This window comes from Rhinatrema bivittatum, chromosome 1 (assembly GCF_901001135.1).
Source record: "Rhinatrema bivittatum chromosome 1, aRhiBiv1.1, whole genome shotgun sequence".
NCBI lineage: Eukaryota > Metazoa > Chordata > Amphibia > Gymnophiona > Rhinatrematidae > Rhinatrema > Rhinatrema bivittatum.
The window spans coordinates 375,727,566-375,753,443 of NC_042615.1; the positions used below are offsets into that span (position 1 = coordinate 375,727,566).

General features: G+C 41.4%; 1 protein-coding gene across 1 annotated transcript in view; it reads right to left on the bottom strand.

The window, feature by feature from the left end:
- ADGRL3 (adhesion G protein-coupled receptor L3) overlaps nt 1–25,298 on the bottom strand; it is a 2,126,115-nt gene extending 2,100,817 nt beyond the window's left edge. Inside the window, exon 1 of the mRNA XM_029600930.1 lies at nt 25,137–25,298. The gene's annotated coding sequence lies outside the window, so the exon portion shown is untranslated. The remainder of the gene's footprint in view (nt 1–25,136) is intronic.
- Between the last annotated feature and the right edge of the window lie 580 nt (nt 25,299–25,878).

Consider the following 25,878-nt stretch of genomic DNA (forward strand, 5'->3'; position numbering starts at 1 on the left):
ACATTTGTTTGCCTCATATTTTAAACTTAAAATAATTTCCCAAAAATTAATTTTGCTAGTTTGAAATTATTTTATATCATGGAGGCATTGCTCAAAAGTGGATCTCAAATGGAAAAGTTTGGGAACTACCACACCAGGGGGCTTGTTTACAAAATACTTTTCCTGTAGATACAGTATGGGAAAAAAAAGTCTTTGTGAATCAGAATCTACATCACACTTCCCCTTATGGAGAATACAATTTTTAAAGATTTTCTTAGCCATAAATACTAATGCTGTGTTTCTCAAACACCTACCATGTGCCTAGATCATAAAATACAATGATCCTGTACATAATGCTAATTAAATTCTAATGACTCTCAGACATCCTAACACTCATCACTGCAATAAGCTTCTCCGACTTTTATATATTTAATTCCACTTGAATAGATGAACAAGCCTTCATGGGCCTTTTAAGTAAATGGAAGAGAGTATTAACAATATAATGGGTCCTGCACTCGAATACACTTAGGGCCCTTTCTCTTCCAAGTTAAAAAAAAAAAAAGCCTTTTTTTTCACTTTTTATTTATGCTTTTAGAAATAATGCAAAGCAAATGTACTCTGTACAGCAACATTGAAGAGAAAAGAATATTGAAGAAAAACAAATTCAAAAATCAAATAACATAATATTCTCCTGAATGGAAACACGAATCCAAAGGGGGGAGGATTATAAACTATTTTAAGGAGAATTTAAATACAGCAAGTCATATAAAGTTGGCAAAATAGAACCCCATAAGATTAGTAAGGATCAAACCTAGGAAGGTTCTTGGGTGACTAAATGGGCATTCTTCTTGGCCTCCAGAAAGTCCCGTAACTGGTCTGGACTAAAGAAAATAAAAGTATTAGCATTCATCTTGAGAACACATTTACATGGATATCGAAGAGGGAAACTAACACCAACAGCCAGAGCATCTTGGCGCATAGTCATAAAAGCTTTACGCCGCTCTTGGGTATGTTTGGCCAGATTAGGAAAAATCCAGACTAGGCCCCCATGGAAAGAAACATTGAAATGCTGAAAATAAATGTTTCATAACTAGACTCAGATCTTGTTGAGAATGGAAAGAAATCAGAAGCGTAGATCTATCAATCACTTCCTTCTGTTGAATTCTCCAGAAAAGCAGTTAGATTAGACAAATCTGCAACATTAGGAGAAGTGTGAGATTGATCCAGTTTCTGCTTATATAGAAGAAACATATATTTAGTTAGAACAGGAACTTTATCAGATGGTATTTGTAGTATATCCAAAAGCTCCGGGACGCGTGTAAGTCCCAGGGCTTGAAAAAATGGGCGGCCAAGGGTGGGGTGGGGGCGTGGCCAGAGGCCTCTACAAGGCCGCTGGGCCGGGGGATAGTGCGCTGGCAGTCGGCCGGCAGGGGTAACTTGTGAGATAAAGGTACGGGGGGGGGGGGGGGGGACTTCGTGCTGGGGGCAGGACAGGTAGGGAAAGGGAGGGCAAGGTGGGGGGGGTAGTAAAGTTCCCTCCGAGGCACCTGGGAGGGAATGGGAAAGCCAGCTGGTCTCCCCGAGGGCTCGGTGCACGCAAAGTGCATTAGTGTGTACCCCCTTGCATGTGCCAACCCCTGATTTTATAACATGTGCGCGTTGTTATAAAAATCAAGCATACATTTGTGCGTGCCGGGTTGCGCGCACAAATGTACGCTGCACGCGTACCTTTTAAAATCTGCCCCTTAGTGTTCCCTTTACCCATAACAATAGTAAAATGTTGAGTAACCAGCTTCACAAATGCAGATTACTTATGTTTTTGACTGCTAAAATACACTAAAAGTATGGGGTTTTAACACTTGGGCTATTATTAACACAGAAGCAAACAAGGTCCAATACAGAAATATTAACTCCCTTACTAAAAACATTCCATTGGTTACCTGTCCTGTTCAGAATCCAATTCAAGATGCTAGCCCTGACCTTTAAAGCACTCACTGGAATAGGTCCATCCTACTTGAAAGAACAACTAGCCAGGTGTGTGCCAGGAAGATCTTTAAAGGTCAGAATCAGAGGCTTTTCTAGGATTCTATCACTAAAAGAAACCAGATTAATGAGTTCTTAGAAAAAAAGCATTTTCTGTAGCTGCTCCATCTCAGTGGAATCTTCTTCCTTGACATATCCATCTAATCTCTGGCCTTTTTCGATTTTGGAAGGTAACTAAAATGTGGCTTTTCTTTTCTGCTTTTGCTGCACAAAATCCTTACTGAGATAAATCTGGTATGGTTGATTTACTTTGGTTTCTAAGCATTTATTTTGACTATTTTCTATCACCTTGTGTGTTTAAATTTGGGTTTGACATTAATTAGCATTGACTTCATTTTATGATATTTGATTTTCATTTGCCTATGCCTAGATCTTACTTAATTCTAATTAATATTCTGCTTTTCAGTGCTGTCTAAAGCTTTTGAATGTAACTTTTTGAATTTGCTTTCTGTCATGTTATGCTCTGTAATTAAGGGTTTGATGTAGTGATTATTATATAGTGTATGGTCTTTTATAACTTGTTTTAATTATTTATGACATTTTATACAAGAATTATGGAGCACGCCACAAGGTTTGCAAGTAGCACATTTAAAACAAATTGAAGTAAATTTTTTTTCACTCAATGCATAATTAAGCTCTGGAATTCATTGCCAGAGGATGTGCTAAAGGCAGTTAACATATCTGCGTTTAAAAAAAGGTTTGTCTATAAACTGCTATTAATCAAGTTGTCTTAGAGAATAGCCACTGCTATTACTGGCATTAGTAGCATGGGATTTATTTAATGTTTGAGTAATGGCAGATGAAATTTAATGTGGATAAGTGCAAGGTGATGCATATAGGGAAAAATAACCCATGCTATAATTACACAATGTTGGGTTCCATATTAGGTGCTACAACCCAAGAAAGAGATCTAGGTGTCATAGTGGATAACACATTGAAATCGTCGGTGCAGTGTGCTGCGGCAGTCAAAAAAGCAAACAGAATGTTGGGAATTATTAGAAAAGGAATGATGAATAAAACAGAAAATGTGATAATGCCTCTGTATCGCTCCATGGTGAGACCACACATTGAATACTGTGTACAATTCTGGTCGCCGCATCTCAAAAAAGATATAATTGCGATGGAGAAGGTACAGAGAAGGGCTACCAAAATGATAAGGGGAATGGAACAACTCCCCTATGAGGAAAGACTAAAGAGGTTAGGACTTTTCAGCTTGGAGAAGAGACGACTGAGGGGGGATATGATAGAGGTGTTTAAAATCATGAGAGGTCTAGAACGGGTAGATGTGAATCGGTTATTTACTCTTTCGGATAGTAGAAAGACTAGGGGACACTCCATGAAGTTAGCATGGGGCACATTTAAAACTAATCGGAGAAAGTTCTTTTTTACTCAACGCACAATTAAACTCTGGAATTTGTTGCCAGAGAATGTGGTTCGTGCAGTTAGTATAGCTGGGTTCAAAAAAGGATTGGATAAGTTCTTGGAGGAGAAGTCCATTACCTGCTATTAAGTTCACTTAGAGAATAGCCACTGCCATTAGCAATGGTAACATGGAATAGACTTAGGTTTTGGGTACTTGCCAGGTTCTTATGGCCTGGATTGGCCACTGTTGGAAACAGGATGCTGGGCTTGATGGACCCTTGGTCTGACCCAGTATGGCATTTTCTTATGTTCTTATGTTCGCCAGGTACTTGTATCCTGGATTGGAAACAGGATACTGGGCTTGATGGATCCTCAGTCTGACCCAGTATGGCAATTTATGTTCTTTTTTTTTTTTATTTTGTAGTGCTTTTCATACCATTCCATGTTACTCAGATTTTATTTATTGATTTATATTAAACTTTTTCAAGCACTTCAAAGCAGATTACATTCAGATATTTGGCATCCACCCCAGAGTTCTAAAAGAACTAAAGCATTAAACTGCTAACCTGTTACTAGCAATCTCTAACCTACCATTTACAAACAGCCATAATTCCTGAAGACTGCAAGGTGGCCAATGTGATGCCAATCTTTAAAAAAAGAAAAATCTCTAGTGGTGATTCCAGGAAACCATAGATCAATGTGCCTGATGTCTGTGCCAGGCAAAAACAAAAAACAAAACAAAAAAAAAAAATCACTGGCCATATAGGTAGACAGGGCTTCATAGGGGAATTCAACATGATTTTAGCAAGGTGCAAGTCTTGTCTTACCAATATTTTAGAATTGTTTTGAAGTTGTAAGTAGATACGTAAATAAAGATGAGCCGGTTGATACAATGTATTTGGATTTTCAGAAGTTATTTGACAAAATCCCTCATGAGACACTCATCAGGAAATTACAAAGTCATGGGATAGGAGACAGTGTTGTGTTGTGGATTAGTAATTGGTTAAAATGCTGGAAACAGAGGGTAGGAGTAAATGGTCAGTTTTCCAAATGGAGAAAAGGTCATTCATGGAGTAGCGCAGGGATCGGCACTGAAACCTGCGCTGTTTTAACAGATTCATAAAGGATCTGGACATCGGAATGATGACTGATGCGATCGGATTTGCAGAGGACAGATAATTATTCAATTTTGATAAAACAGCAGCAGACTGCAAGGGACTGCAGAGGGACCTTGTGAGACTAGGACACTGGACAACTGAATGGCAGATGAAATTTAATATGTAAAAATATAAAAAGTGATGCACATAGGGAAAAATAATCCCAACCACAACTACATAGTGCCTGATTCTATACTGGTAATCACTACCCCAGGAAAAGCACCTCTGAATCATTGTGGACAATACGTTCAAATCCTCAGCTCGGTGTGCAGCGGCAGTAAAAAAAAAAAAACAAAAAAAAAAACAAAACCCCACAAATAGAATGTTAGGAAATATAATTTAAAAAGGAATGGAAAATAAAATGGAAAATATTATACTGCCTCTGTATCCAGCCATGATGCAACTGCACCTTTGAGAACTGGGTGCGGTTCTGGTCGTCTCATCTCAAGACAGACATAGCGGAACTAGAAAAGGTATCGAGGAGGGGGCAAAAATGATAAAGATGATAGAACATCTCTCTCTCTCTCCTATGAGGAGGCTAGGGTTCTTCAGCTTGGAAAAGATAGTTCAGAGGGGACATGATGGAAGTTTACAAAATTCTTGAGCGGTGTGGAACAAGTCAAGTTTCAAATAATACTAAAAGAAGGGGGGGGCTCGCCATGAAACTAACAACCAGCAGATTCAAAACAAACCATAGAAATTAATTTTCCAGTCGTTGTATTATTAAGCTGTGGAATCTGTTGCCAGAGGATGTGATCAAGGTGTCTAGCATAGCAGGGTTTTAAAGAGGTTTGGACAGGTTCCTACAGAAAAGTCCATTGTTAGCCAGTGAGTGAGAAAGGGGGAATTAGATCTACTTTATGGGATCTACCAGGAACTTGCGACATGGATTGGCCACTGTTGGAGCTTGGATGTGGGGGCTCAAAAGAACCAGCATGGCAATTCTTAGGTAATTATGTTTTTTTTTATTTTTCATTTAATCATTATGTTGAAAATCAGTATGGTTGATTCTGAATGCTGGTCTAGAATTAAATTAAAAAAGAAAGAATGAACTAGCTTAGTTTTACTGACAGACAATCTGACTCTGGATTGTCAAGGCTAGGGGCTGTCATACTGTAAATGGCATTGCTGTATAAACAGTAAATGCACCTAATTATACTAGTCATCTAGAAAAGGGGACAATTAATCTTTCCTATTAAGTTCCTTTCCTCGAGTTCTGCTAGACCAGCCCTTACACATCTTATTTCCCCCTCCACAGCTGCCAGAGACAGATGACACACCTTTTCCTTTCTGACATCATGTGTGGCTATAAGGGAGGTGTGGCCCTAGACAGTTGCCTGTAACCCTCTATCAGTGCAAAAAATGGACAACTACCCTAACTTGATTCAACCTAACACAAACAATGGGGAGAGAGGCAGGAAGATACTCCGAGTCACCCTCTGAGTGCTTCCGTTTCATTCATTGATCTATGTCAACACTTTTTTTTTAGGTGAAGAACTGATGGAACTGGAACTTCTGCCTGCTAGAAGGGGATGGGAGTTGAAAAAGAGAGGGGGATAGAGGAAATAGCACACAGCTTCTGGATTGTGTTCAGTTCTGGCAGCATGGTATTCCCAGATGGGCCTTGGACTGGTCTAGCAGGACTCAAGGAAAGGAAATTAACAGGTAAGATTGAATTTCATCTTCCTTATCACCCTGCTAGACCAGTCCTTACACATGGGAAATACATAAACTGTTACTTCCCCTAAGAGGGAGGAAGGCAATGCTGCTCTAAGGACACCTGTTCCAAAGTCCATATCCACTTTGGCTTCTGCATCCAGTCTGTAATGCTTAGTGAAGGAATGCAGGGAAGACTAAGTGGCCATTCTATAAATGTCTTCTGGAGCCACCTCTGCCCAAGATGCCACCTGGGCTCTAGTGGAATATACACGGAGCAAGGCCGGAGTCTGCTTACCCCTTAATAAGGAGGCTGATGAAATCTCCTCCTTAATCCATCTGGCTATTGTAGCCTTGGGAGCATCTGCTCCTGGTTTAGGTGGGGCAGCTATTTGATGATGCCCCAACTGGCAAAAGGAAGAATTGGTGCCAATAGAGGTTTTACACACACACACACACAGCTGCCAACCTGCCTGCCAGTAGCACAACACACAAAGAAGAAGGGTGAGTGGGAGAGGGAAGGGGATGTGGGTGAGAGGGAAGGGGATGTGGGTGAGAGGGAAGAAAAGCAGGTGTGGGTGAATAAAAGAAAAAAGGGGATCAGGTCTTGTGCTAGTGCAACAGGAAGGCCGGGCCCTGCTAGCAAAAGAACTGTGGGGCACTGCAGAAGTACAGCCTCTGGCAGGGAGGCAATGCCACACCATGGAAAGAAGACCCAGCTGGATCCAGCAAGTAAGAAACGGGAGGAATGAAAGGGGCAAGATGAAAGGGAGGTGTAAGAGGGGGCGTGAAAGGAGGAGAAAGAGTTGGTAGAGTAGTGAATAAAGGGTGAGAAAGGAGGGCACAGTACATCTAGAGGGCAGAGGGAACAACCCAGAGTTTGGCTTCTTGTGGTTTTCAGTTCAGCTTGTGTGGGCACATTTTTATTTATACTTTAGGGTCATTTTTGTATTTGGTGAGGGTCTGACTGTATTCTGCATGGGTGACAGAGGTGAGGTATTTGGCTAGCATGTAATTTCTGTGTAGAGATCTATAGAATATTGGCTTATTCCATTTTTCCTACTAGGTGATATATTAGTGTTTCAGGGCCTGATGTTATATTTGAAGTGTTGTCTTTTCATAGGGTAGGTTGTTACTGGTTTGATAGCAGTGCTCTTTTTTTTAGTTTGGGAGGTTTACTATATTGGAATTATAGTTCAGTTTACTCCTGGTTTTCTGAGGACCAAGCCTACACCCAATATTTGTTGAAATAGACCTAGTATCATATGGGTTCCAAGTGGCTTTTTGCAGGGTTTTCTAGTTGGCATCACAGCAGTGCATCTAAAATATACACATGCTTTAAGAGATATTTTCACCTCATAAGACTGTACTTTGAAAGTACTTTTTCTTGCAAACTATTATTAATGCATAATTTTTAATTGTATGTGGAAAGGGGTGGGGCAACAAAGCTGTAAAGTTTGCCTAGGGCACCTAACACCTTTGCCCTGACCTCCCCGATGGAGTACGCCACACGCGGACCCTCACCATTCACTCATTTCCTACTTCTCCAGAACACAGAGGCTGGGGAAGGGTGGGATGCAGGTGGTAAGGTTCCACTGAGTGTGACAGGGTTTCCATTTCCTAGAAATATTATAACCAATACTCTCTCTATTACTACTTTGGGAACCCTGACTCTGCTTACCCCGTTCCCCAGCACTTCAAATCCCCAAAAAGGCCAAACTCCCAAGGGGGATGCCCCCTTACCCTCTCGCTGATTTGACCTCTGCCATATCTTTGGTGGGAGGGGGAGGGGTGTGTCATCTCATCCCTTGCCTCAGGGAGATTGGCTTAAGCTGCCCCTGCACCCAGCCTACTTATACCATCAAACGAAGCACTGTGCTTAAGGCATGTTGGGCTTTCCTGGAAAGACATGGTTCTGTTAAGCCAATCATCAAGGTAGGGGTACCCCAATATACCCTGCTTGCACAGTGCAGCCACTACCACACCCTTGGTGAAAGTCCATGGAAAGGTGGCTAGACCTAAAGGAAGGGCTTGGAATTGAAAATGCCTGCCCATAACACAAAACCATAAAAGATGTTGGAGAGTGTCTCATATTGGAAAATGAAAATGGGCTTCTGCCAGATACAAAGATGATAAGCACTCTCCCTTCCTTACTGCTATGACTGAACAGTGTCTCCATTTGAAAATGGGGTACCTGCAGGCCACTTGTTGACTGCTTTGAGATCTAGAGTAGGGCAGAAAGAGACATCCATCTTTGGAATCACAAAATAGACTGAATATGTCCCCTGCCCTCTTTCCCCTGATGGTACTGAAACTTTGTCAAGGTGGCCATTATTGCTCTCTCTTGACCAAATAGGTACAGGGTGAAGCTATAAAAGTCTTGGAGACTAGGGGCAATAGCTCAAAGGAGTATTCTCTTTGGATAATATCTAGGATGCAATAGTCTGAGTTAATGTGGGTCCATTCCATGTAGAACTGGCAGAGGTATCCTCCTACCAGTACTACCATAGGACAGACCTGCTCTATAACAATGAGGGGAGCGGCACCTGGAGCCTTTAATGCGGTGGATTCATCCTTGTCCTTTCTTGCTCCTCGAAAGGATTGAATGTTTCCCTTATTGGGTTGCTATGGCATGCACTTACTCACTTCAAACTTTCAGTAATCTCCGAAGTGCTGGTGTCTTGGGTACCTAGCACCTGTCTGGGGTTTATCTTCCAAGGGTTTCTGAGGCTTGGACTCTCCCAAGTCCTTGACTAGTTTCTCCAGTTCTTCTCTTAAGGCAGGTCCCCACCTTTAAAGGGGAGCTTGCAAAAGTGAGCCCTGGAAACACCTTCAGCCACCCAATTACATAGCCGGAGAAGCCTCCTGGCTACCACCCCAGATAATGTATAATTTCATAAGAATAGCATGTCAGCAAAGAAGTCCATAAGGGACTCTATCATTGCTTTCTGGAAGTTGTTGGAGCCGGCATAATACCCATGCCAGGTTGCCTCCTCAGACAGCATTTAATGCTATAGAAACAGGCAAGAGAACAGCCTAACAGCAGGGACTATACCTTACCCTGCAGTGGTTGAGCATCCTGCTACTGCCCTTTCCCCACCATGTATATCTCCATAAGGAAAACTGGCTCAGCCGCTACTTACACCTCCAGTCCAGGCTCCAGCCTGCTGATAGCTAACCCAGTTTCTACTTACTTTTGCTGCTCATTCAGCTTTGAGGGAGGCAGGGGTGGAGAGAGCAAGTGTGTCTTGCAAGACTCCTGAGAACCCAGGATCACTCTCTGCAGATAAGCGACAGCCATTGTGCTCTGGCAACACTACAGCCCCCGCAGGGCACTGAGCCAGGCAGAGTCCTCTGGGGGTTTCACAGGCCTACATGCAACTGGGAGGGAACCCCGGGACCTCAGGCAAGGCCTGGGTAACTGTTACCACTGGGAAGACTCTACGGGTATGTATCCCAGGAGCAACAATGACTCAACCAGCCTCTGGGGGCTCAGCCTTCACCTATCTGCCGTTGATGGAGACAGAGGACTACTGGCTTAAGCTAGGGCGACATCTCCTTTATACCCCTGAGTGAGGTCATGAAAAAGGTGGGTCCCCTGTGTGGGCTGGCTGTGGAGGAGGGAACTCCCATTTGTAATGACCAGTCTAGCAGGATGATAAGGAAAGACTCAATTTTCCAAACTTGCTTTTCCATAATCACCCTAGCTTTTTTATGTCAATTTTACTAATTTCTCTGTATTGTTCCCAACCTTGTTGAGTTACTTGATTTTGTTGTGAACTCTGGTAAAGTATCCTGGGTAGGACACAATATAGCACTGTACTCATGTGCAAAGCAGCAAAGAAATTCTCTGTACACAAGAAAATTTTAGTTTCTATTTCACAGCTATAATTGTGGACAAAGTCCTTCAAATGTATCCTCTAAGAGGATAATTAAAAAAAAAAAAAAGATGCTTGTATAACTTATGCTGTCACACAGGCTACACTAATTTTCAAAGCAAACTTAAGCTCACATTTGCTTTTAAAATTATTCCACCAAATCCACCCCTACAATGTCATGCAGCAAAACCTTTCCTGAAAATGTACGCACATATGATCGAATTCTACTAAGTATGCGCATAAATCCAAACCCTACCCCAATTCCACCCCCAGAAAATGCCTCTACTCTCAGTCCAGTTAAAGTTATATGCTAACATGAGCTACTAGAATAATATCACAATCACATTCCCTCCCAAATCTCACTTTTTTTTTTATTTATTGCATTTTCAGCCAATTTACTTATATAAACATGCAAGAGAGATTTTACAAGCAAAACGTACACTGGATAATTATTTTATTTCAGCAATATTATACATCTCACTTGCAATATTAAGGAAATAAAGAGGGAGATTCCAAGATGAAAAATTATAGGAGCAGATATTAGCAGTAATAATAAATGAAATTGAGAGGCTGTTTATACATTTAGACAATATCGACCGAGGGACGAGAATCTAAACATAAACGCAGATGTACCGGATCAAGGTATACACATTTAACATTTTGGTGAATTATAATACACTGGCAAGGAAATCTAAGATTAAATTTAGCACCGATAGCCAATACCTTAGGACAAATTTGAAGAAATGTTTTCCTGTGTACCTGTGTGGAACGGGTAATATCAGGAAAAATCCAAACAGGCTATCCAAGAAATAAAGATTGCCTATGGTGAAAGAAAGATCTCTGTATCAAATCTGTCTTGAGAGAAAACATGACAAAAAAAAAAAGAGTTCCACGTCTATTTATCAAAATATCAGTTGAAGTTTTTAAATGCTGAGTTAAATCTGGTTCTGACGCCGAATCTTGTTCCGACATATCTGGTTTTAAAGATTTTGTCATATAGACTTTTGCAAATGTAGGCATGATTTCTTGCGGAATTTCTAATATCTCAGTAAGATATTTCTTAATCAAGTCTGTAGGAGACATTAAATTAGACTGAGGAAAATTTAAAACACGAAGATTTAGGTAACAAATGGAATTTTCAATATTTTCCAATTTTCTCAAGTTTGAAAAATCAGACTTGGCTAACTGATCTTGAGTTTGCTGTAAGGAGGAAACTTTAAGCTCTAAAGCAGAAATTTTTTGTGGGTGAGAAACTGTTTCCAATTCCAAAGCTTGAAATCTTCCAGCAAAAGCAGAAGTTACCTCCACTAAAGAGGAAATAGATCTCTCTAACACCATTAAAGCAGACCAAAGGGAGTCAATATTAATTACCGAAGGCTTCAGAAGGGCTGGGAATATTATATTAAATTCCATACTTCGATCTTCTTGTCCAAACTTCGACTCTCCAGAATCTCTGCTTTTACCTTGTAAAGTTGAAACTTTCACCGGGGAAGGGACTGGCACATCTGCTCCTGGCATGGAGCCCTTCAAAACCGCCGATGCCTCAAAGCCGGAAATAGGAGCTGGCATTAACACAGTCCCTCTCCTGGCATGAGAGGTTTCTTCTGAAGCCACCAATCTAGGACCCAACGGTCCACATGGCAGTGAGGAGAAATCCAAATTTTGTGGCACTGTAGGTAAAGGAGGGGTAAGTGGTGCTCCAGGACTAAGGGTGGTCTGAATGTCCGGCGACCAATCCATCTGCTCCTCGTGGGCCACAGCCAAGGACGCCTCCAGAGTTGTAGCACTAGCAACCAGGAACAAGAACCCCTCAATAGTTGGTTGCAATGAATCTGGGCCGGGGTAGTTAACCCAGTTTCCCTAATCCTTGCCTTCCTCTTGGTATGTGGCATTGTTGCAAAATTTGTTTGTAGAAATGAGGAGCTCCATAATCCCATGCCTTTCACTTGGCAGCCATCTTGGATCTCTCCCACACATTAATAATACAATAAATATAATTAAATTTAAATATTTAAAAAATCCTCATGCTAATATCTCAACCAGCCATCCCTATCCTAACCCCTCTGCTTAATAATTGACAAATGGATGAGGCTAAACCATTCCCAACTGAACTGATCAGAAACCCAGCACAAAAATAAACCCACCCTCTTCTCAAGGAACCCATAATAAAAATTCTATCTGTCCACCCGTCCACCCCCCCGCCCCACAGATCCTATTGATAAAATAAGGATACTGCTCGTCTTCCTATTCCCTTGCATACCAATATATTTTGCAACTGGCATTTCTCAACTAGCCAGGACTCAGTCTGTTGACTATATTAATGGAAAATGAGCTTGGGATTGGGAAGGGTGATTCTGGTGGGCATTACTGGTAAAATAGTTGGTCTTCACATGTTTACTGATCATAGCTTTAAATAGTCACATTTTATCTGTAAATTTTGGTATAATTCAAGGTCTATTCTGTAAGCAGTTATTTGTTTGAAAGCTTCTTGATTTCTGTGGCCTTGATTTGCTTTACAGAACCCCCCCCCCCCCACTAAATATGTGCTATGTATGCTATTGTGTTTGTAAAGTTTAAAATGTTTTTAATAGTTCTATATTATAGCAGAACACCTAACCGCACAGTCACAATTGTTTTCTATAAAAGGTAAAAGACTAAGTATTTCCTCCTGATAGCGACACTTGTACACTTATCTTAATGCAGAGAGACACAATCACTTTGGGAGGGGGAAGGAGCTAATTTTCAAAGGGACGTCTGTGAATAATACAGCTTTAGGAGCAGCAGAGGCCTTTTACAAATTTGACCATCTGATAATATAAACTTTTTCTGTTTTGTTACGCAGTCTGTTCCCGCTACCTAGTGAAAGTAGGGGTGTGTCAGACTGTAGTAGGGGTTTTTATATTGATGTATTTTAGTTATATTTTTGATGCTGCATTTGATTTGTATTGTATTGTATTAAGTACTTATGCATATCTATATAGCTATGTTATTAGGGCTTTTCTTACATGCACTGGCTTTGGGCTCTGTCCACAGAAAGGTGAGAGTAAATAAATTGCATTACATTATAACAGCACATGTGGCATTAAGGGCCAAACAAATTTTAGATGATAACTTTTTATTGGTCTAACTTAATACATCTGTGACAAGCTTGGAGTATTATCCTCTTTTCATCATGTCTTTTCCTTCACTGACCTAGAGAAGGGGATAAACTCTCAAAACGCTTGTCACAGATGTACTAAGGTTAGTCCAGCAAAAAGGTATCATCTATAACTTGTTTGCTGACCCTTAATTCCACATACCCAAGTATGGGACTAAACCCAGCAACCACAATTGCATACAGCTGAATGAAGATTCAAATGCACACACTCAAAAGAGCAGGAAACTAAGACAAACCACCACCTCTACTTTTTCTCATATGACAGCTCAAAACCTGGTAATAAGATCCAAAACAATCTGTCTAGATTATGGACTCTCTCTCCAGAAATAGGGATTGCCTTTTTATTTGCATTATTATTTCACAAGCCTCTAAGCTTATTGAGGGCTCTGAGCTACTGGCAGCACCAGCTTACAGCTGCTGTCAGAAGTTATGGCAGTAGAGTGAGTTCTACGGCCTAATCCCACTATTCGTTTTATGGTTTTAACTTTTAAACACTGCTAAACAAATTTTCCTCCAAAGTTGGTTTCTAAGCATAGTACAGAATATTTTTCTCTCACTCCAAGACTCACACATATTGATTCTTGAACAATTATATATCTTCACAAAAAGGCTTCAAACAGAATGTCCTACGGAGTGAATCTAATGAGTCTCAAATGTTACAGAAGAAGATTGAATGGCAAGCAGTGTATAAGCTAATGACCATCTCAATTTACTTTAGTCACCATTTCCTCCATTTGAATAACTTTGTCCTTAGCTACAGACTTCTTTGGGGGAGATCAAAAATGTTTTCCTAGTCGTTACATAAGTACATTGTTGCTTGCTCTTTCCATAATCTGTGATGTCTAGATGTTCAGATCAAATTAATGAATACCCACGCTCTCATATTTAAATTCAAAGGATAACACTGTATTTTGTAGAGTTAGTCCTTGTCACAAAAAAAAAAAAATCAGCTCAAATGTTAGTCTGCTACCTTAAAGCAGACTATCACTTGAAAAAAATGAGCTTTTCCCCTTTCAATTAAATTTTCCTTAATTTTAGAAGCTAATTCACTTTCAGCAGGTTTCCTACAAATTAGCAACTTAATGCATATTAAGCAATACAGAAGAAACTCATACCTACCTCAGCTATCTAATCTACAGTTTGCAGCACATTTTTTTTAAATAGTTTTCAAGAGAAACGGATCTAAAAAAACTACCAGTAATTTCCAGGAAATCATTCTTTTTTATTCAGTAGAAAAGGTGGCATGTTATAGTAATAACATGTTTCCACCAAATTTCTTACATAAAAGCACAAGGAGTAACCTCAAGGAATTCGGGAACTCGTTGGTTAAACAACACACACAGGCCGATTCAGTACAGGGCGCTCAGCTGAGCGCACCATTTAGCACCCATTTGGCCACGCGTTTGACGCGTCTATTACCCCTTATACTGTAAGGGGAAATAGTGCCTCGAAAATGCGCAGCCAAACTCGGGAAAACTAATAGCGCTCATCACATGCAAATGCATATTGATGAGCCTATTAGGTAGTAGCCCGGGATACTGAAAGTAAAATGTGTGGCCAAGCTGCACATTTTACTCTCAGAAATTACCGCCTGCCCATACATAGCACTGGGAAAGTGCTATGTATGGGCAGGCGGTATCATAGAGATATTAAGTCAGAGGTCCCAAAAAAAAAAAAAATCTGTCCGCCGGTCCGAAAACAGATGCTCAATTTTGCCAGCTTCCGTTTTTCGAACTCGTGGCTGTCAACGGGTTTGAAAACAGACACCATTAAAATTAAGCGTCGGTTGTCGGACCCGCTGACAGCCACCGCTTCCGCTAATAAGGAGGTGCTAGGGAGGCGCTATTGTCTCTAGCGCCTCCTTATTAGCACAGGCCCTAATTTAAATAGAGATTCACGCATCCAGGAGAGCGGGCGCTCAACATGTAGCGTCGGATTTCCCGCACTTTATATTGAATCGGCCTGACAATGTTGTTAATCCTGCAAGGTACATTTGAGAGAAGACTACTGAACTGTAGGCATATATATTCCAGTTTAAATGAGTGGAATGTCCATTTACACTCAGCGTTTCCCTAAGCTTCTACAAAAATACTGTTTCCGCAAATTGTGTTTGTCTGTCTCTGGAACTATCCTTGAAAGTAGGTTCACAAATTATTTCATTAAGGCTGGCTTAATAGTTCAACTATTCTTCTGTTAGATGCACTCTAACAAGAAGGAACGATGCTAGATCTGACAGAGAGCAGTATTTATAACCAGAAAGAATCCTATAGCATACCAGAATAATATACAGAATAATATACAAAAGCTCTTAGACAAACAAAATGTCAGCAATCTGCAGGGCAGCATTGGTCCTATTTTATTTACCTCTTGAAATCTTTACTTATTGATATCCTACCATTTTCTTCAGTGTATTTATTAAAGTTGGTTTCCATTATCAGCTCTGTGGGCAGTTTCAGTTTTCACTACCTCCTTTTAATTTTTTATACTTCCAAATAGAAATGTGTAATTACTTGTAGCTCACATTTTCAAAAATTAATAAGTTGCCAGGAGAAACCGCTAAACAGAAACATTTGTTAGGCTAAACAGAAGTTCAAAAACACAAGTCACCAAAAGGTTCCTTTTCTCAGGCAATATACTGCAAATGACGCTAAAATACCACTTCCCACCCACAGAAGACATTTCAGCTTCATTTGCAGTATATTGCCTGAGGGATGGATGTTAATAGTCCTGAGCACTTGTATTTTTAAGCATTCCTTAGCCTTATAAGGGGACAACCTCTATCCAACTACTTTGCAGGCTTTTGCTTTATTTTATTTTCGCTAGACTATCACAGACTATCTCCTTGTTGGATAAATCACAATAAATAAGCACACAAAATTTGTGGCATTAACCCAAGAAAACACACATCCAGTTTTTAAGGGCTAGAGGCAAGCCTGATTTTCAGAATATCCACTACGAATATTCAGATATATTTGCCTATATTTCATCTAAAAAAGGAGGTTAAGAGACATATATTGGGGGTTGTTTTTTTTTTTAGAACTGCATTTCAGTTTAATCTATAGTGAATCTCCCTACATTAGCAGTTTAATAAACCTACACACTGCTATGCCATGAGGGCAATGATATACATGGCATATTTAAAAAGTACATTTTTATGCATGGTTCCCACATAATCTATTGTAATGACCTTTCTGTATAGCCTGACTTTGGCTGTACCTCAGTAAAACAGTGTAAATCAGCAAAACATAGCGACTACAATGGACAAGCGCTAGAGCAGTAGTTCTGTGAACACTGACAAAGGTTAAAAGATACCGACAACAGATAAAGGTTGCTAGGCTGATCTAGACTGTCCTTTTTTCCTAACTGCTGCAATACCACATACGCTGCTCAATCGCTGGCATTAACGAACAGGATTATATAATAGTTCAGTTAAAAGTTCTTATCAAACATGGTTGGGAAAACTGGTTGGGAAGTTCCATTTCTGGTGGGTTAGGGCTTATGGTTTTCGTAGTAAGTGTGGAATTTAATATTGGTCGCAATATTGAGACTTTATCTGAGTACTTGTGTTGCATAATATTTTTACAATAACTTCATATAAACAAAAAAGGAAAGAGAATACCTTGAGATATGATACACTTTGAAATGCCTAAAGTTATTGTAATGTTGCCGCACACAAAATGTAAATTATGACAGCTTCCCTTGCTAATCAAAAGTTATTTTGGAAGCCGATTGCATTTTTTGGGGGTGGGGCAAAAATAGATTGTGTTTTCTACAATTGTAATCTCCCTCTTCTGCAGCTTTATTTTTCATTTTTAGCTGGGGAGAAAACTGATGCATACTTTAAGGCCCTCTTTATCAATCCATACATTCTCTATAAAAACAGAAAATGTCATAATACCTTTTTTTTCACTCCATGGTGAGACCTTATCTAAAGTACTGTGTGCAATTCTGATCAGCGCATCTCAAAAAGATATAGTTGAACTGGAAAAGGTACAGAGAAGGGTAACTAAAATGGTAAAGGGGATGGAACAGCTCCCCTAGGTGAAAAGGTTAGGGTTGTTCAGCTTGAAGAAAGAGATAGCTGAGGAAGAATATAATAGAGGTTTATAAAATCACAAGTGGAATAGAATGAGTAAATGTGAAGCAGTTATTTAATTATTCTTTCAAAAAAATGCAAAGACTAGGGGATATTCTATAAAGTTAGCAAGTAGCACATTTAAAACAAAATCGGAAACATTCTCACACCCTTAATTAAGCTCTGGAATTCATTGCCGAAGGATGTGATAAAGGCAGTTAGCATACCTGAGTTTAAAAAAAAGGTTTGGACAAGTTCCTGGAGGAAAAGTCAATTTCTATTCTTAACCAGACAGACTTGGAGGAAAGCTACTACTTATCCCTCAACATTAGCAACATGGGATCTCTCTTCTGTTTGGGATCCTGACAGGTACTTGTGACCTGGATTGGCCACTGTTGGAAACAGGATACTGGGCTCGATGGTCTGACCCAGTATGCCAATTCTTGTCTCCTTATATGTTAGTTAAGCCCATGCCTTGTGTGAAAACCTGAAGCATTCTGAAAAGGAGGCTTATAATAACATTACTTAAGAACTAGCTGATAGGGAAGACAGGTTTCTGTACAAGAGTCAGCATGACAAAACAGATCTTTTCATGAAACCAAAATTGCTTCATTATTTAGGAATAACTTACAAGAAAAATATATTTTTTATATCACACACATCTAAATTTATTTTTCTCATCTCTTCACTATGCCTGCACTGCACCCTCTCCACAACCTCACACCCCACAGAATAAAAACCACTACACTGCTTCCTGTGCCGTCATTTATTATTTAATAAAAGGTCTCCTTGAATAAATGTCTGTACTAAGGCTCTAAACAAATTTCATTTCCAAACGCACTATCTACAGCCCAGTGGGTTATATTGCCAAGATAAGATCACACTTTTGATTAAATGTGTCAAAAAAAAAAAAAAAAACCACAAGCTTGCTTAATAATGTCAAATAATAAAAATGCCATGTCGACAGCATACTAATTTGGAGTGCTCTGTCTTCAGAAAGGGTTAGTTTCAAAAGGCAAGGTCAACTGTACATGGGATTTCGACTAATTAGGGCATTTGCTAAACACTAGGCAGTCTCTCCTCGAAGCAAAGAGAGACTTCAGTGCACCTGCTGACACTTCCTAAAACATGAAAGTAGCACCCAGGAAAGGACAGAACAGATCTCAGCACTCCAAGTGATTAGACAGGAAGATCAGATACAACTTCATTCCTCAAGGAGGATGTCTTTTTCATTGAATGGTAGAACCAAAAAAAAAACCAAACCATATATGCCAATATTGTCAGTCCATTAGCAATAATGGAATGACCGACTGCTGAAGCTTTAGACCCAAAACTACAACCTATCTAGTAACCCCCTCTCTCTTTTTCCCCATCTCAGCCTAGATGAACTATTCTTTCAGCTGGGGACAGCCTTTAACCGTCTGGCAGGCAGCACAATAGCCTAATGCTACCAAGGCAGACCGACCTGGATAAATAAATAAAAGAGCCCAGATGCAATAGGATATGCATCACTAGGGCGCTGGGATAAAGAAGATCACACCAATTATGTCTCTTTACTTCACAGCATTTGTTTCAGAAAAAAAAGCCTCCACCACAGTAACTGAGAGGAATTCTGCCCCAGTTTGAACAGCCAGAATGACACTTAATGCTACAAATATGGCTGAAAACTCGGGAAAGGGGGGGGGAAGGATTTAACATGATCTAGAAACTCCCTTTAGCTCCTGCCAGCAGCAGAGCTCTATTCAGCAGGATGGCTCTAAGGATTTGTCCTGCCGCTTTTAGAACTGCTTTGGGTGAAGAAAGGGAGGGGGAGGGGGAAGAGGATTGTGAGGAGGGCAGTTAACAGGGAACCATTGAAAAAAAAAAAAAGCTGCTTACAGGGTCAGCTGTCAATGGAAAGTATTTTAGTATTCAAGTTACCCACCCAAGCAGAACATCAAAACCTAGGTCCAGTCCCTCCCCTATTCTCAAAGGCTTAGACTAACACAGAGCTTCTGGAGCTAGGCTGAATGGCACCGCGCACTGCCTCTGCAGGACTTGTAAACAGCAATAGAAGTGGACAATACGCAATTGGGGGTGTACTTTCTGCTTAAATGTTTCGGGGGGGGGGTTGGTCCCGTGGCATACGTGAAAACACACCCAAGCTTGCAATTAGGGAGTGGGGTGAGCTGTTGCAAAACACCAGGTACTGCTATCACTGCTCCGATCATGCACTTGTTTGTTTTGTTTTTTTTCTTCCTTCAATGGAACACAAAGCTATTTGGAAGTGGAGGCTGTTACCATGTTAACCTAAATATTTTGCATCCAGCTTTTACAGGAAAAGGTTATTCTCTTCTGCACACATCATTAGCACCATGCTGCTTGTTATTTTTCATTGGACTCTGGGTTCGTATTTTAATAGCGTGGCTGCTTCTCGCTGACACCGCTTCTGCTTAAAACAAACACCTGGGCCCAACAGGAGCAAGCTTGGCCCTGTCTCCCCCCCCAATGTCCTGGCCCAGGTATGCTCTCTTCTTTCAGACTGGAACCCAGTTCATAGCTGCAGTGGGAGAGAACCAGAAATCGATCCCCCTGTCAGGGCTCATCTAGGTCAGCTGGCAGCCCTACATAAGGAAGGCTGCACCTGCACTTCTGCTGCAATTGCTACCTGCAGTTTTAATGAAGCCATGGGGAACCCTGTCTCTCCGTGGTTTTTATTTATCTTACCTTTTTTTTTTAACTAGCAAAAATACCCATACTTCATCCATTTTAGATGACCCCTCCCCCCCCCATACTCCCCACTACAGGTAACAGCCTGTTTAAACATTTTCAAGCCTCCTGGTACACAGTATTAGTGACCCACAGAAAGTCCAACAATGCTGCATAGGAGACAACAGTAAAGTACAAAAGACGTTTGCAAGTTGGTCTTTACATTTTTTATATACCGAGATTCGATCTGAGATCACACATCGGTTTACATTCAGGTACTGTAGGTATTTGACAGCTTATGAATTCATGGGAAAAAAAAAAGGACCATCATACCACCCTGCGGAATATGAACTTAAACTGTGTTCAATATTCTTAACAGCAAGGGTAGCTTATAATCATCGGTCCTAGGGTGATGAATTCCTTTAGAAAAGTTTTTTTTTTGTAATTGTTTTAAATGCTTACAAAAGTGTATACTTCCCCTTCAGCAAGTCCAATTCAAACAAGCCCGACATGATCATCATGTTTCGGAGTGACTGCTTCAGGGGCTCCCAAATTATTCTCTGCTGGTGAGGAGCATGACGGTCACAATGCCCACTAACTTTTAGATGAAAGATCCTTGGACACCGGGAAGTCTCAAACACGTCGGCCGACGATTATAAGTGAACCCTCGCTGGTAAATATATTGAAAACAATTTAAGTTTAGATACCGCAGGGCAGTAGGGTGGTCCTTTTTTCCAAGAATTGGATAAACTGTCAAATGTAGAGACTAACTTGCAAACGTCCTTTGTACTATACAGTATTAGTGGCCATGGGACAGCCTGTCTCCCTTGCCTGTCCAGGCCCCAGGACCTGTGGGGAGGCCTGCTTCCTACCCTACCCCAAGGAAACACAGATGGCCTGCCTCCCCTTCCTGTCAAGCTCCAGACACTAGCAATTCATTCCATAAAACTAAAACATTTTTTAAGATTACCTTTTATTTTTTTTCAGGGGGGGGGAGGGGAGTGGCTGGGCATCTTCTTGAGATTAATGCAGATGGGCAGGAAAAATGCCCATCATGCAGCCTTCGCTAGGGTTTGGGAGGGATGGGACAGTCACCTGCTCCCTCTCTTCATCCAAACTGTCTGCAAGAATCAACTGCTGTAATCAAATTTGCTGTCCTTAAAAACGGAGTAGTACCAGTTCCCTATTGCAAAAGCAAAAGTAACCCTAGTTAATGCAAGGGCCAAAAAAAAGGCTCAAGTTAAAAAAAAAAAAAAAAGACTTGCCTGTAATGTTGTTAAGTTTAGAACTGAGAGGAGAAGCCATTCTCAAATTATAAGCAAACCAACATAAACGCCATTTTATACCGAGATTTACAGCACGAAAATCTAATGATAATGTATAGCTCTGACCAAGTGGGCTTAACTCAAATTCATCAACACTGCTTCAGCCAAAAGGAAAACTATGCACCAAATCTAAAATACAAAAGTGGCACTTAAGGTGAGCACAGAGTTGTGTAATACTGTGCCCTGGGCCCTGACATTCCAACTATCACAGGTTTCTGTAACCGTAGCGCAGCAGGGGCAGGCACTTTTGCCCAGGTGGGTATGTAGCTTACCAGTCATGCCTATCAAAGTTGGTTAACAGATTGCATTAACTCTAAACCTAGCTGGGTGCTGAGAAACACTGATCAGGAGGATTGGATGGATTATCAGGATGCAGAGGCTCTTGGCTGCCAGCTTGCATCTTGTTGGCACAAGTCAGCTGCAAGTGACAGCAGTTATCCGATGAATGTCAGGTGGCCAGCGACAAGCTGGCGGTGGGGGGGTGGGTGGGTCGGGGAGTTCCATGTCGCTAGGAGCGCCATCACAACTGGCATGAGGTGTTACCACTGATGACAGCCCTTACTGTAGGCTAAATAGGTCATGGAAAGAAAGTGACACTCATACTTTGCTATACTGCATTACCTGCTACCTACAGGACAAGGTTAATTTCACATTGGCAAGGGAAGGTGGCGAACTGCACTGCCACTATCTGTTCTTCTTTCACTAGGAAGATAAATGGAAGATTCTGGCGTGTCATCTTTCCAAAGTGCTACAACTATTCAAAGAAAATGTAACAAAAGGAAGCCTACTGGTGCATTTCTGTTCCATTATAGACGCTGAATAACCTGCTTCCCTCACTTTGTCCCAAATTACATTTTTGGCAAACTAAGTGAATACCTTTCGATTGCCGGTATGAAATGATGATGCCTAACAAGGGGGTCACTTTCCTATCAGGATTACACGAGTCCTTCGTCCGCACTTCGACATGCTGTACTGCATAGGGGGAGGTTCAGTGCAATCATTTTAAATGGTTTTGGTTTCCAACTCTGCCAAATGATTTTCCCTCTTTCCTCCTCAGACAAATCTAACATGAATTGCCCAGCAAAACCTACTAGAAGTCAGCAGGAACTGCCTATTGGCTTATGCTCCATACTTTGAAATCATAAAATCTCCTGAAGAACCTCCTCATTTGGGATATTTCATCTCATTCTTCCTTCCCCTAATACCCCCCCCCCTCAAAAAAAAAAGAAAAAGAAAGGGACTCAAATCTTTTCAATATAAAATCTATGTATGTAAACCACTGGTTAAAACAAAAAAAAATTAAAAAAACCAAAACCCTTCAATTGATACAAGATATGCTGAAATGTTGGATGGCAGTAGTTGCCCCCCCAGGAACAAGGGCATCCATCCATCCAAGCAACTTTGCATCTAAAGCATAATGCATTCATAAATCAAAAGGAAGGAAAAACAATAAGGTGTAGGCAGATATGCTTATTTAGCAAACTGTAGTTTATTTAAACCCACATGCTGGGAATTACTGTGGTGGAGGCTCTGAAACAAATGCTGGCATTGGCCAAGTTAGCCCACCCACTCCAATTCCAGGGGCCAGACAACACCATCAGATCCAAACAAATAGGGTTCACAACTCCGGTTTACAGAACCTGGATCCGTGCTGTGCTACCAACCTGCTGCCATCACAGTGTCTAGATGGGAAGCAGCTGGCATTTCAAGTTTGTTTGTTTTTTTATTTTATAGATTTGACTTGCAACCAACAACAATTCCATGTTAAATCCTCACTGCTATGGTGCAGCATGAAGTCATCACTTCCTTTGCGCCTTACCATTTAGCATAAAAATATGTTTTGTTTTTTTTTAAATCTTTCATGCAGAAAAAGATAAGCAAGCTGCTTGTCCAGCTCCTTCATCCAGCCTATGACTGTCTGTATATATGTTTATTTCTGTCTAGGAGCCATTCACTCTTCCCCAGCAGCTGGCTCTGTAGTACCAAACCGGGTGTGCAAGAATGCAAATACTTCATAATGAGTACGCTAAATGGGAAAGTAAATACAACAGACAGCAGTTGTTTTGGCTATAGCTATGACTGCTAGAGGGATACAGAGTGATCCATTTCCCTTCTGTTTACGGATTGCTTGAACCACGGCAGGCAAAGTAGCACAATGACCTCCAACCTTCACGTGTTAAAATTAGAAAAAATGTGCTGTTGCAGCTCTGGCTTACAATAGTTGGACACACAACCCAACACCTTCTCCCCTCTCCTGTTTTCTGCTCCCCTCCCCCCCCCCAAAAAAAAATAGACTAAAATAAATTGTCCTGAAGCTTCAGAGTAATCCATACTATCCGAGCATTTCCGCAAAACACATCTTATAAAGCAAAATGAGGCTCCTCTCCTGTGAAGGTATGCCTGTTATCTCCTCATTAGAGATTTGCAGCAAGGCTCCACAACATTCTGATATGGAAAAAAAAAAAAAAAGAGAAGCTTCACATCCAAGTTCCCTGAGCTTCCAAGCCATTCATGCTGAAACCCACAATTGCCTTCCAGCAGCAGGTCAAGCCAATTTCCCAGCAGAAATCATACAAACGTCCGTAGAAAAAAAAAAAGAAAGAAAGAAAGAAAAAAGGAAGCAGTGTTTGTAATATCAACAAGGATGGGTTGTACAGTTTTTCACTTTACTGGGCTGGGGGAGAAACAGAGCCAGCACCTCCACCTTGGCTTCTGGCTCCCCGATAGGGAAGCAGATGTGTGTGTATGTTTGTATATATAAATATTACACACACACACACACAATGTATGTATGTAAAGGCACAGACACATTCACATACAGAACCAGACAAGGATGCTACACCATCCAGATCAGGGAGTGAGGAGGGGGGGAAAAAGAAACAGGTTTCCAACTGCAGCTTTAATGGCTGTTTGAAACATGTTTAGTCGCCTACAAACGTTTATTATTTCCATTAAATGAGAGCATCTGCCTACACCTACCTGTAACCCGTAGAGACTTGATATGTTATTGCAAACACCTTCTCTCCCTCCTCCCTCCCCCAGTCTTTTAATATCTGCTGTAGTGAGACGAGCAGCTGCAGTTCTAGAGTGACACAAGGCTGGCGGTGAGGTGCAAGGACTATATTCCTCCATCCTGCATAACAAGACAGGGACAAACGGATGATAATAAGCGCGCATGAGCATGTTTTGGGGACCGGGGGAGAGAGTCTCGGAGCCAAACACACGAGGCAGCCAATAAGATGCAGAACGGACGCAATTCTGATTAAAGCCGAATCCACTTTTCTTCATGGTTTGTGGGTTTTTTTTCTTTCTTTTTTTTTGACAACTGGGTTTTGCTTACTCCCCCTCCCCCCCAGTCCTTTCATTAAGCTACTTGTTCCCAAACCAGGGACTCTACCAAATCACAGAGCAAATCTCTCCCCGCCCCCCCCAGCATCCCACAATCACGAATACATCCACTGAAACGGGGATCGAGTTTAGCTTTTCACCCGATTTGAAAGCATTAAGGCGATCAATGCAATCCCAGATCTAAAAATGTGCCTTTCCGTGGAGCCACACGGCGTTTCTCGGCTCCGAGCAGCTATAAGATATGCATCTACTACATCTCTCAGTACAGATCGTACCTAAGTGCTGTGGCAGAGGCATGCAGTGAATCTTGGAGGGGAGGGGGAGAAAGCTACATCGGCATCTGAAAAACGCACTCCATGGAAAGCAGTGAAATAAAACCAACCGTAATAAGATTACTGTACATCCTATCGCAGAGCAGCTCGATCCTGCTGCATGGCTGCGATCGGGATTTGATTTTTTTTTTTTTACCTTTTGTGATCTCCTCGTCTTGAGCCGAGTCCCGTCAGTGGCTGAACAACCTGCAGCCGGGAGCTGCCTGCAAGCCAGCCATGGCGAAGGCAAAGCGGGGAGGACGGACGAAGCCAGTCAGAGCCAAGGAGTCAGACCGCACAATTTCAAAAATCATTGAGAAGAAGAAGGAAAAAAAAAAAAAGGATGGGGGGGGGGGTGGGAAAGAAGGGGGAGGGGGGGACGACAAGTGTCTCTCCTTTTTTTTCCTCTTGCTTCTGCTACATAGTCACCTCCAAAGCCCTTTTCTCTCCCCCCCTCCCCCCCGTCGTATTCCCTTCCAAAACAGAAAATAATGAAAGACAAAATTAGCTCCTCCGTGTCACTACTTCGGCAAGGTTATTTATTTCTCCCGTAGACACCGGCTCTTAACGTTGCTGCAGTCACTGCATGATCCTCCTCTCCTCTCGAGCACACACACTCACACGGGAAGGAGAAAAAAAAAATAAAAAGCAAAAAAAAAAAAAAAAGCAACGTTTTAGAGCCCCAACAAAGTCCAGCAGGCACAGCTCCGGCTTCGGGCTGTATTTGTATCCAGTTTGGCAGTCTTCTACTCCTCGGAAGCACACAGCGTGCGAAAGGGGGCTCCTGCCCCCGCCCCTCGTCCTTCCGCGGCGGGCAAATGCCCCGCCAAGGGTTAAGTGGCCAGAAATCCGCCGGAGCGAGCCCGGGGCGCGGGGCTCCTCGCTCGCCTCCCTGCCTC